Source organism: Dipodomys merriami, unplaced genomic scaffold, assembly GCF_024711535.1.
Source record: "Dipodomys merriami isolate MVZ:Mamm:240054 unplaced genomic scaffold, mDipMer1.0.p SCAF_9, whole genome shotgun sequence".
NCBI classification, from domain to species: domain Eukaryota; kingdom Metazoa; phylum Chordata; class Mammalia; order Rodentia; family Heteromyidae; genus Dipodomys; species Dipodomys merriami.
The window spans coordinates 38,934,971-38,947,712 of NW_027206512.1; the positions used below are offsets into that span (position 1 = coordinate 38,934,971).

At 37.3% G+C, this 12,742-nt stretch overlaps 1 long non-coding RNA gene across 1 annotated transcript in view; it reads left to right on the forward strand.

Moving 5' to 3' along the window:
* Nucleotides 1–11,318: 11,318 nt before the first annotated feature.
* The window catches only part of LOC138820598 (uncharacterized), a 103,847-nt gene continuing 102,423 nt past the window's right edge, over nt 11,319–12,742 (forward strand). Inside the window, exon 1 of the long non-coding RNA XR_011369933.1 lies at nt 11,319–11,517. This is a non-coding gene — a long non-coding RNA (uncharacterized lncRNA). The remainder of the gene's footprint in view (nt 11,518–12,742) is intronic.

Below are 12,742 nucleotides of genomic sequence, written 5' to 3' on the forward strand. Positions count from 1 at the left end.
CTGTTTTTGTGTGTTTTCAAGTGCATTAGTTTTGGACCACCGTCTTGTATAAAATGTAATTTTCCTCTATAAATTAGAACAATATATTCTTGGCTCATAAGACTATGCCTAATTCTCTTTCAGCCCCAAAAAGCAAATAGGAGGGCAAAAGCTATTGCTCGTTATTTTGGAAAAGATTGAATTGTGAATAGAATTATACCTTCTGGCCACTCTAAGAATAAACCATACAGAGAATTCAAAATGCCCTTTGGAGACCATGCTAACAGAATTATTCAAATACCTCCTTCAAAGAGCAGATCTAAAAGGCTGGCATTTGTCATAAAAGTTGAGTTATATGTAATCTATTTTCCATTACACAATTACTTCTTACATTTCTGCTCATGTTGACCTTATTACAAACTGTTTGATCGCCTCTCTATAGACACACCCATTCTACATGATGATGTCAGATATTTCTGAAGCATACTCTTGCTCACTTCTCACATTTGAGCTTCTGTTGGTTCTCCACCAAATGATGAGATAAAATATGAGTTACCACATCATCCACATCATCCAAAACTTAACCTTCGGTCACACAGTGCATATATATATATGCTCAGCTCAAGGCGAGAGCTCTACCGCTTGATCCACAGCACCACTTCCAGTTTTCTGAGTGGTTTATTGGAGATAAGAGCTTCACAGACTTTCCTGCCTGGGCTGGCTTTGAACTGTGATCCTCAGATCTCAGCCTCCTGAGTAGCTAGGATTGCAGGCGTGAGCCAGTGGTGCCCGGCTGAGTGGATATTATCTAGTCACCCAGGCCTAAATGAAATTCTGGAGCCTATGCCATAACACCACACTTTGGTGACTTGCCTAATTCAATTCTTTGCTAGATTGCCTTTCCTTCTTTGGTATTGCTGGTGGCTTCTAGCTTCAACACTAGCAACACCATTGTCAAAGGATATCTGGAAATCTACTTAGTAGAATTAATTCTTGGCATTCCCCATGTCCCCCACAACTCTTTGGGGAAACTTTCTTGGGAAATTGTGTTTATTTGCTACCATAATTTTTTTTATAGTTATCAAGTGACTGTATTTGCATAAAGGGTGAGTAAACATATTCCTGGATCACAAAGCGGTCAACTTTATCTTGTAAATTTAACAACAATAATAGCAATATAACCATAGTTCTGATAACAGCATTGAAGACAGTGCTTGCCAATTTGTACTGGGAAATTTAAATTTTAGGATCAGCTGGTTGCTAAAGAGGACAAGTGACTTCAGCAAGACAAAATCACAAACTGTTCATTCACTTCTCAGGTTCTGTAAATAAATGATTTTATTTGTAAAAACTGTTAAAAAGTGAAATATTTACCAATGTCTCAGCATACCTTATTAATGAAATTTATGATGAATGACAGAACTGAACTATAGCATGACATTATCTTTCATTTTATTTAAGCATTTTATAACATGATAGGTTTATTCATTTAAAATAAGTAAATGAGTCAGATTACTCATATCGTTCTTATTTAAGACTATGCTATGACTAAACTTTTTATTGATATCCACTAAACAGAGACTGTGATGTACATATTTTTAAACTATTGCCAGATTGTATATTTTTGAGAAGCAAGATGACTATATAATCATTGACTTTGTTTTTCTGACCTGCCACTTTGTAAAATAATATAAATAGAAAATGAAAGAATAAGCTCCATACCTCTATAATCAAAATAAAAGCCCCTTTCTCTTCTCTTAACATCTTTTTTAAATCATTTAGATGCTCCAACAAGTTTTGACTCTTTAACAATAATCCTGCCTGACACAAGAAGTACACATACCTGGACAGTAAAAACCATTTTGAAATGAATGTTTTGGTAAGTCATGGTATGTTGGCGTTGATTCCAAGGGTTAGATACATTATAGTTGCATGAAAGCCTTATTTTAGCTGGAATGTACTAGTCTGGAGTTCATGGCGGGCTAACCCATGTGATAGTCACTTCGTTATGGAAAATAGGAACACAGAAATACTATCTAGAGGTAAGAGAATGAAAACCCAACCAACCAGAAACAGTAATGAGGAGGGCCCAGAAAGAAGTTCCAGGTCAGTTTTTAATGTTATGTGGGAGTAGTAGGAAATGAAACATCAGGTACCACAGAAAGTTTGCACCCATCAAACCTTTTTCATTGTAAAAAGACTCTTCAGAATGTCACCTTTAGTATTTAACTTTAATTTCTGCGACTTGAATTTGACCTCTCTGTGACTTGAATTTAACCTCTAGGAATAGTGGGATAGCATAGCTGTGTCACATGGTAATACTAATAGATCACAAATGTCAAATTAGGCTGTCTTAGGGAAAGTCACAAGGGTATGGGAAGGGAGTAAAATAGGATACTGGAGGGAGAGATAAAGAGAATAGAAGTTTGTGGCACACACACAAATATGTGTATGTATAACTACATTACATATATTACTGTATATATAACATACATTACATATATATATATATATATATATTACTGAGCAGGACTGATTTCTTTGTAAGAAAGTGAAAAATGAGGATAGTCACCCACATCAAGAATGTTTTTAAAGGCTCAGCCCAGTGATTCATAATTTTTATTCTCATTATTTGGAAGCCAGAGATTAGAAGAGTCATAGATTAGACAATTCAGGCAAACATTCCCATCTCCACAAATAGGCTGCCCACAGTGGTTCATGTTTACACTCTCAGCTATGCAGGAAGCATAGGTAAAGAACATCATAATCAAGGAGTCTGGCAAAAAAGCTTAATTCCCTTTCTGAAAATAGCCTAAGTAAAGCAAAAAAGAGGATGGAAGTATTGGTTACATGGTAACATGCTTGCCTAAAGCATAGCACCCTTGAATTCAAACCCTAACACACACACACATACACACACACACACACACACACACACACACACACATGCACACACACACATTTTTTTATGTTTAAGTTGTTGTATGTAACTATGTACCTGGTGCCAAGTGACATATTTAACTGGTATTATTCTGGCTAGTTATCTTTGCTTAATGAAGTTCCTTGAACTAGTGTGTTAAAACAACAATGCATTGTTTTGAGGAACACTTTTTTCTTTTCATTGTTCCATGGGCTTATTTGGATGGTTTATACTTGGTGTTTCTTATGCAGTTACCATCAAATAGAAGTAAAAATGGACCACAGGCATTTTTTCCTCATGCACAGCCCTGATATATGTTGGAGCTTCAGACTGCTCAGCAGTGGTGATTGCAGATCTCTCTGTGTGGTTTCCTTGAATTTTCTCATGGAATGATCGTCCTAGAATTCAGACTTCTCAAAGGCCCGGTGACTTCTCTCAGAGTAAGAAGTGGAAAGAGAAGCCTAAAATTTTATGACATTACATCTACATTCCATTAATCAAAATCATGATAAACATCATTCAGACTTTTGTTTGTCTGGCAGTTGTAGGATTAGGACAATGAGCCTTGCATTTGCTAGCCACACCCCCAGCCCCATATAATTATGTCTTGATTTTTGGCTTAATTTTTTAAAGAAGTATACATTAATGGGACAAGCACCTTCCTTGTGATAATTCCATAGATGACCACAGCATACCTTGGACAAATTCATTCACTAGTACAGTCTCTCCCGCACCCTCCTTCACCTTCTTTCTCTACTTTTTCAAACACTCTTCGGTTTGTTTCATGAGGCTATCTTCTTCCATGTAAGTATAAACATATACCATACACATATACCTAATGATCTCTGATTCTCATCAACTTCAGCCCCTGTATTCTCATTTCTACCTCCTGCATCCATGGACCCCCTCTGGACAGTCTTCATTTTACGCCTATGTCTTATTATTGTTATCATGTATGATTGGCTTTTTGAGACTCAACATGATAATAACAACATCTATCCAATTTTCTGTAAATGACAAAATTTTATCCTTCTTTATTGCTGAATAAAATTCTGTGGTTCTTCCTCCCTCCCTCGTCCCTCTTCCTTTAATTGGTACTGGCATTTGAACTCATGGCCTTGTAGGTAAGTACTCCACTACCTGAACCATGTCTCCAGCCAAGCCAAGTCATATTTAAAGAAAGAATATACAAACGTCATCTCAATGGGAAGGTGTGTCAAAGATTGCGGCCATCTTTAATGCTCACATATACTGATGTTTTTCAGTAGTTGTAATTTTATACCCTTTGAGCATTTGGATTGACATTTTTTTTTTAAATAGTCCTATCATGAGCTTTATATAAAAGTTCTTGTATAAAGTGAGCATATACTTTTTAAATGAGCTGATCTATTGTTTGGTGTGTTGTTGTACATTAAAAGTATTTATAATCAAATACCAATTCAGATGAGCAGATACAGAAGAAATATTTATCCTTCAATAAAACTCACCAACGACATATGTCTTTACATTTCTAACGTTGGAAGCAAGATTGTGAGAGGACTATGACACAGTTTTCTTCTCAAGCAGAGATTGTTCAGGTTTTAGTGAAAATAATTACTAGAGCAGATAGGCTTCTTCCTGAACTTTACCTAATTGTATCATAACTTAAATCAAGGGGACCCTGAGCTTTGACATAGTGGCAGTGAGATTCTATGTCTTCTTTGCTGATGTTACACATTACCTTAGCTGTCCTTTTAATTGACTGATTGACTCCAAACTTGAGAGTGGACTGGCCATTGAACTTATTAAGAAGCACTTAAGAACTAAGAAAATTTGACATTAAGTTTTGAGGTTTAATCTCACAAATTCTAGAGTATGAAAATAAGTTTTAAATGAATGGGAATATTAGTTCTGTCAAACAACTTGCAAACCACTGCATTAAAAACAAACAAGTTTTCCAGGAAGTATGAAGTAGAATGTCTTCTAAAATATGTAAATGGTCCAGCTATAGAGGTGTGCAGGAAGGTACTATAATTTGAATGTTTTTTTTAAAGTGCTAGAATAATCAATGAAGACTTTAACGTCTTCATGACTGAGACATTATTTGTGAAAAATTCTCCTAAATTCCATTGGATATTTTACTTTCTTTTTTTTTTTTTTTTTTTTTTTTTGGGTCCGGTTGTGGGGCCTGAACTCTGGGCTTGGGCGCTGTCCCTCAGCTCTTCAGCTCAAGGCTAGCTCTCTACCACTTGAGCCACAGCGCCACTTCCGGCTTTTTTCTTTTTGCTTATGTGATGCTGAGGAATTGAACCCAGGGCCTCAGGCATGCAAGGCAAGTGCTCTACCACTGAGCTGCCTTCCCAGCCCCAGATATTTTACTTTCTGTCCAATGTAATTATAGATTTACAGTGTAGCCAATGGCTAAAGAATCACAGTATAGGATTTCAAAAATTAATTTCAAAATATATTACTTTATTGGAATTCCTTAAACGTCATGTAGTGAGTGTATACCTGTTACACAAATGAACACTTTCTAAAACAGCTGTTTTTAAATCTCACATAACTTTCTCTAAATAAAAAATTGCTTCTAACACACTATGAAATGCATCGTAATACCATGAAATATTTGTTCCTTTGGATCAACTCACTATTCATTGAGGTAATTTTGCTATTTTTTTCTTTTGGTGCTGGGATCAAACCTAAGGCCATTCACATGGTAGAGAAGCATTTCACTTTACATGGTAGATAAGACTTGTATCCTCAGTCTAATTTTTCAAATTTCCAATTCTTAGTTTTCTAGTGTATGCACATAGAGACACTGACCTACACCATGTCAGTTTTATATAATTGTCATCAGATATTTTAAATAGAAAATCAGCTAACTTCCATTTGTTTTATTTCTCTTCTCATTCCATTTGCACAGTCCAATAAAGCCTTCTGAAAATCTTTTCTTCAAGAGTAAAACATCTGTTATTTTGTAAATGTTCATTTTAAATTTGGTTAGGTTACATTTTAAATTTGGAAACCCAGAGGATTGAGGATACGTTTAGTTTTGATATTTTATTTTCTGTGCATTCTTTGTTCATGTCTTCAATCTATTTTTCAATTGAAGTATATTTTAAACATTTTTAATTTTAAGTAGGCTTCAACAATTCAAATTATGCATATGATGCATCTTGAACAATGTTACTCTTTCCATTGTTTTCCCCCTTATCAATCCCATTCAGACCCTCAAGTTATGTAGTTCAATTTATATTGTGAACAGTGAATATAGTGACCAGATTTGCCACCCTTTCTCTCTCCTAAAATACTTTTACCATACTCAATTATAGTGAATTCTTACAAGAAATAAATTTTATTACATATTTGTTGAGAGTTGTTTCCTTAGCTTACTGATTTCTTTTAATTATGTTTGTTCTTTTGAGATCATATTTCCTTCATTTTTCTGTAGTTACATTTATATTTATCCATTAAAGTTTATGGATCTGAGGGTATTTTGCTAACTAGAGACCATAAAGATTTTCAATGTCATTTTTCCTTTAGGACTTTGATGAACTCATCTTCTAAACCAACTTCTTTAAATCTCTATTCTTTTTAATTGTCAGTACTTGGGTTTGAATGAGCATCACACTTGCTAGGCATGTACTTTACTGCTTGAGCAGCCTGTAGCTGTGATTTTCCTGATCTCTTAGGAAGTAGGATTATAAGAGCCACCAGTCCCTGGCTTAGAAAATCTCTCTCCTTCCCTCCCCCCTCTCTCATAGGTCACGGAGCTTGAGTTCACGGCCTAGGTGCAGTCTCTTTGCTCTTTTGCTCATGGCAAGGGTTCTACTACTTTGAATCCGGGCACCACTTCCAGATGTCTGATGGTTCATTGGAGATACAAGTCTTACAGACTTGCCTGGTTTTGCACAGTGATTCTCAGATCTCAGCCTTCTGAGTAGCTAGGATTACAGGGATAAGCCACCAGCATCTGGCTGGAATTTCATTCCTGACTTCTGTAGTTAATCACTTCAGGACCTTCTTAGTTCTTTTCTTCATATAACTGACACATAAAAATGCTAAAATTGTGTGTATTAATGGGTCACCATATGATATTATTATTCATGTGTCCTTTGTATAATGCACAAATCAGGTAAACTATATTGATTTCCTTAAACAGTGATCATTTCTTCATGGGGAAAATTCAGAATGCTGTCTTTTAGGTTTTTGAAACATACAGGTTATTTACAATCAGTATAATGTATAATAACATTCCAGATTGTTTTATTAGTATCTAACTATAACAGTACACATTCATCAGTCTTTCCTTCTCATTTCTTTTTGTTTACCCTAGCCAGCTTCTGGTAACCACCATTTCACCCTCAATTGCTTTGACATCAGCTGTTTTATATGCCATGTATGAATGAATGCCATGTATGGCCTCATTCATATATGCTTATTTTTCTGTGTCTGACTTATTTCACTGAAATACAGTTTTGTCTCTATCATTATTACAAAAAACATGATTCATTATTTTGAGGGATGAATACTGTCCTATGGAAACATATTATTTACCTATTCATCAACTGCTGGACACATGATGATATGTTGTTTCCATTTCATGGCTGTGTATAGGACTGTGATGAAACATGGATCTAAAGTCTTCAGGGACACAAATATCTTTCTTCTTTCTTGCTATTGTTTCTAACATATCTATAATGGACCATGTGATTTTTTGCTGCTTTGTATGTTACTTTCCCATGGTATAACCCCTATTTTCACTGTATTTGATGTCAGTGCCCTGCATCTTGTATATACACTTCTCTAATTCAGGGAGGGGAAGGGAAAAAAACCAAAATGCTTAAACAAGGATACAGGTTGACACATTGTAACAATGAGGTGTACAAGACACTATATTGAAAACAAACTTTACAACTTTGGTCGGGAGTAGAGGGGGTAGTTGTGGAGGTGGGAGGGAAAGGAGGGTAGGGGGAAAGCAAAGGAGGAGACAACAATGCTCAATAGGAAATGTACTCATTACCTTGTTCATGTAACTGTAACCCCTCTGTACAGCATTTTTAACAATAAAAAATCTCTTCAGCATGCTGACTGAATTTCCTTTGCAAACATACACAGTACAGGGATGACTACGTCATAGAGAACTATTTTTTTTAATTTCATAGGAACTTCTACTCTTGTTCATAATGATTATGTCACTTTACATTCTCATCCACATTGTGAATGCCTAGCATATCCTTACTAGCCTTACTATCTTTTGTCTGTATTTTTATTTTTATTTGGTAGCACAGAGGATTAGACTCAGGGCTTCATGCTTGCTAGGCAGGTTCTCTATTACTTGAATCACATCTCTAGCACTTTTTCCCATTTGTACTTTCCAAGATAGGGTCTTGCTTTTTGCCTAGTCCAGCATTGTTGATTAAGAACAATTTATAAATATTTGTTTATAGAAATACATTGTAAAACTAACAGTTACAAACGCTTGCATGGATGAAGCATTACACTCTATTACACTGTTGGTGGGAATGTAAGCTTGTTCAACCACTCTGGAAAGCAGAGTTGAGGGTCCTCAAAAAGTAAACATAGTACTTTCTACCTGATTTATGTAACTCTTAAAACCTCTGTATATTCCTTTTATAAAAACAATAAACATTAAAAAAACTAAGTATAAGCTACTCTATTAACCTAGCAATTCTACTCCTGGGCATTTATCCAATAGAGAACAAACAAGCTACTAGTACAGCCATGTTCATCACAGCATTATTTACCATAGCCAAGATATGGATGCCCTGATGCCACTCACCTAATGGACAAATGGTTCAAGAAAATGTGCTACATATACACATATCAGAAAGGAAAAGAGTGTACAATTTGTAAGGAAATGGACTTAGAAAAAAATCATTTAAAGTGAAGTAAGCCAGACCCTGGGAAACAGGTTATATGCTTTACCTCATTTATGGTAGCTAGAATGTGCCTATAAATCTATAAGTAAACATACTGGGTGGTATGCAAATGGTCACAAATGAATTAACTGATGTATAATAGACTCTATGGAGAGGTCAAATAGTATAATTCTTTAAGAATATAAAATCAAAGCCTAACAAAATAAGTACCAGGAATGGGTTCTTACAATAGGAGATGATGGATCCAAGGGAAGACGGGTAGAAGAATGAAGGGGGGAAGATGGGAGAATACAGCCAAGAATTCATTGTATATACCACAGAATTGAGAAATAAAAGTGAAGGGGTGGGTTAAGTGGGGTGAAGATGTTAGTGATGACATAGATAAAGATGCATTGTATGAATAAACTGCTTTGTTAAATAGTAAAAATAGAAAATGATATACAACCTAAAAAGTTAAGAAAGGTGAGGGAAGGGGTGGGTTGTGAGGAGTAGGTGAGAATCTTGAAAGGGGTGAAATTGATCAAGATGCACTGGATTCCTAAACTGCTTGGTTGAATGGTAACTTCTTTGTGCAACTATTTAAAGATAATAAAAATATTTAAAAATACTGTGGAAGTAAACCTAAATGGTGTACAAGAGTATTGCACATTTTAAAACACAAGACTTAGAAACATTTTGCATTATATTAAAAATCACTTGGAAATATTAATCTAAGAATTCAATTTGTGCTAATAAAATTTAGTTTTTGAAGATATTGATGTGTTTAGCTTTTGTAAACAAATCATGAGACACAGGATGACTAGTTTGTTTATAACTCCTACGAGCTCAAGGGATAATATGAAAAGATTTAATTGAATCTACATAATGTATTACATTTATTTTTGAAATTCTGTAATTATGCTTTGGAAATCTCAAACTCTAAACCATCTGTTTAATGAGTTCCTATTATGTTGTGCGTAAATTTATTCTCTTAAAATATAAAATTTAAAAGACTTTCTAGTTTGTAGGATCTAAATTTATCAAAACCCACCAAAGGATTATAAATAATTAAAAGTATGTATTTTGAACTTAGTCATATACAAATTTTTGCTGATGATATGATCTCTAAATAATGGCAAAAGCAACATGAGAATATTAGGGCTGAAAAAATTATATACTCAATATGAAAAACAGAAATGTTTTCTTTATGGCCAGCACTCTGGATTTATTTCATCAAATTAAAATGTACAGTGACCATAGATAATGTAAAAAGTTATTTTTTTATCACACAGTGCATAATTGAGAAAGACCAACAGCAAATAAAAAGAAAAGCATTATCATATTGAAAATGTATTTTATTGTCCATTAGGGACTCAGTATTAAAGACAAGGCTGTAATATTAATTAAAATGCATCAACAGGTTATTTAAGTTTATATTGCCCACAGGTAACTTTCAAAAGAAGTATTTGCTTTAATGTATACTAAAACGTTGTTCAAGCTTGTTAGGCTATTTTAGCCATTTCAAATGGACCTTTTTAAAAAATTTATTTGTTGTTTAGTTTGTGAGGCTGGAACTCAGGGCCTGGGCCTGGTCTCTGAGCTCCTTTGTTCCCGGCTGGGACTCTACCACTTGGAGCCTCAGGGCCTCTTCTCTTTTTCTGGTGGGTAATTGGAAATACCTGCCCCGGCTGGCTTCCAACAGGGATGCTCAGCTCTCAGCTGGCTGAGCAGCTGGGATTGCAGGCGACAACTAACATCAGCACCGCAGTCTTGGGGACCGGGAAGCCCAACATCAGCACCGCACCGTGTAGTTGGTTATTCGACCTTTCTAGTTTTTTAAATTTTTATTTATTTTTTATTGTGAAAATACTGTACGGAGGGGTTACAATTACATGGGCAAGATAATGAATACATTTCTTATCAAGCATTGTAGCCTCCTACTTTGTTTCCCCTTCCCATCCCTTCCCAGCCTCCCCCTCCCCCGTCCCCCCCATCCTCTCCCCACCCCCCACCAAAGTTGTGAAGTTCGTTTTTGACATGACAACTTGTACATCTCATTGTTGCAATGGGTCCACCTGTATCCTTATTTAAACGTTTTGTTTTTCCCCTTCCCCTCCACAAATTATACCGACATCAAATACAGTGAAAACAGGGGTTATACTGTGGGGGAGGGACATACAAAGCAACAAAGAAATAATCTTATAATTATGTTAGAAACAATAGCATGAAAGAAAAAACAACATTTGAATACATATCTTGGGGTTCATTTTCCTGACCTCACATTATCTGACCTTTTCTGCTTGACTCAGACATATACTAGATATTGCACATAAGGGAAACCATGGGACCCGACCTTTCTATTTTAAGGGTCTAGGTAGACAGCATGTTAGTTACCACCATGCTCAGCCGCTGGGGATTGTGCTTTTGTGACCAGGAAGAGTGAAGATGTGATGGATCACAGCCTGGAGGCCGGCCGCCTTGCCAGCAGCATGGGGAGGAAGGCCGCAGCGACTTCCACCCATTGCAACCGTCCCAACGGCTTTCTGGTCATTTCTGGCGAAGGAAATGGCAATCTAGAAACCGGTTGGAGCTGATTGGTCAATTTGGAAGGACTATGGGGCCTGTGGCCCGCCCTTTCCTTTCCTGGTAGGCGGGAACTGAGCACCGGAAGTACTCTGCCCCCTGCAGGCGTTTACCGGATTTACCCCTCAGCCAGCTTTGGCTGCTCTCCTTTGGCTCTTGTCTGTGAAGTCGTTGGTAAGTCGGTGTGTGTGTGTGTGTGTGTGTGTGTGTGTGTGTGTGTGTGTGTGTGTGTGTGTGTGTGTGTGTGTGTGTGTGTGTGTGTGTGTGTGTGTGTGTGTGTGTGTGTGTAGGGGGGGGCTGTCACGAGTTGCCCCAGCAGCTCTGAAGACACATCTTGAGTTTCGTTTTGTGCCGGTCGTGGGGCTTGAACTCTGGGCCTGGGCGCTGCCCCTCCCTTCTTCAGCTCCAGGCTCTGCCGCTGGAGCCACAGCGCCACTTCCGGCTCTTTGTTGGCTAATTGGAGATAAGAGTCTCACGGACTTTGCTGCCCGGGCGGGTTTCGAACCCTGATCCTCAGATCTCCGCCCCTCAGGCCATGTCCTGCTCACCTCCCCCTCCCCCCAGCCTCCCTCCTCCCCCCAGCCTTCCCCCCTTCCTCCAATCTCCCCCCCTCCCCCGCCCTTTCTCTTTCTCTCTCCTAGAGCATTGCATTTTGGATCTACCTCTCACTCCTTTGCCTCAGGGATTCAGAGATTAGGAGGAAAGGAAAAGGGTAGTGAGTTGTGTGTGGGCTGGACTGTGGATCATGTAATTTTCAGCTGTAAAGCCCCAGAGATGACAGTTTTGTTCATTGGAGAGACACTTTTTATATTAAAAAAAATACAGAGGCAACTTTGTACACCTTGGTCTGTCAAAAAGCAAGTAAGCTTTTGAAAGACTCAGTACACAAAATCTGACCATGAGTACTTGAAACGTCTTTGTTAATGTATCTTAATCAAACGATCACTGCGGCTTCACTTTAACAGCTGCAGATAATTGTGTGTGTGTGTGTGTGTGTGTGTGTGTGTGTGTGTGTGTGTGTGTGTGTGTGTGTGTGTGTGTGTGTGTGTGTGTGTGTGTGTGTGTGTGTGTGTGTGTGTGTGTGTGTGTGTGTGTGTGTGTGAAGCCCTACCTGAGCCAGAAATTTGATGGTAGAGGCTTTTGTGTATATCAATCAGCCTTTTAGATTTAAACTTTTTTTTTCTTTTCTTTTTTTTTTCAATCTTCAGGAATAACTGCAGGAAATATTTAATGTCAGGCATGGGCATAGAAAGTCTGCTCACATTGTAATTTTCTTTTCTTTTCTTTCTTTTCTTTTGCTGGTCCTTGGGCTTGAACTCTGGGCCTGGGACCAGTCCCTGAACTCCTTTTGCTCAAGGTTTGTATGCTACCATTTTGAGGCACAGCACACTTCTGGCTT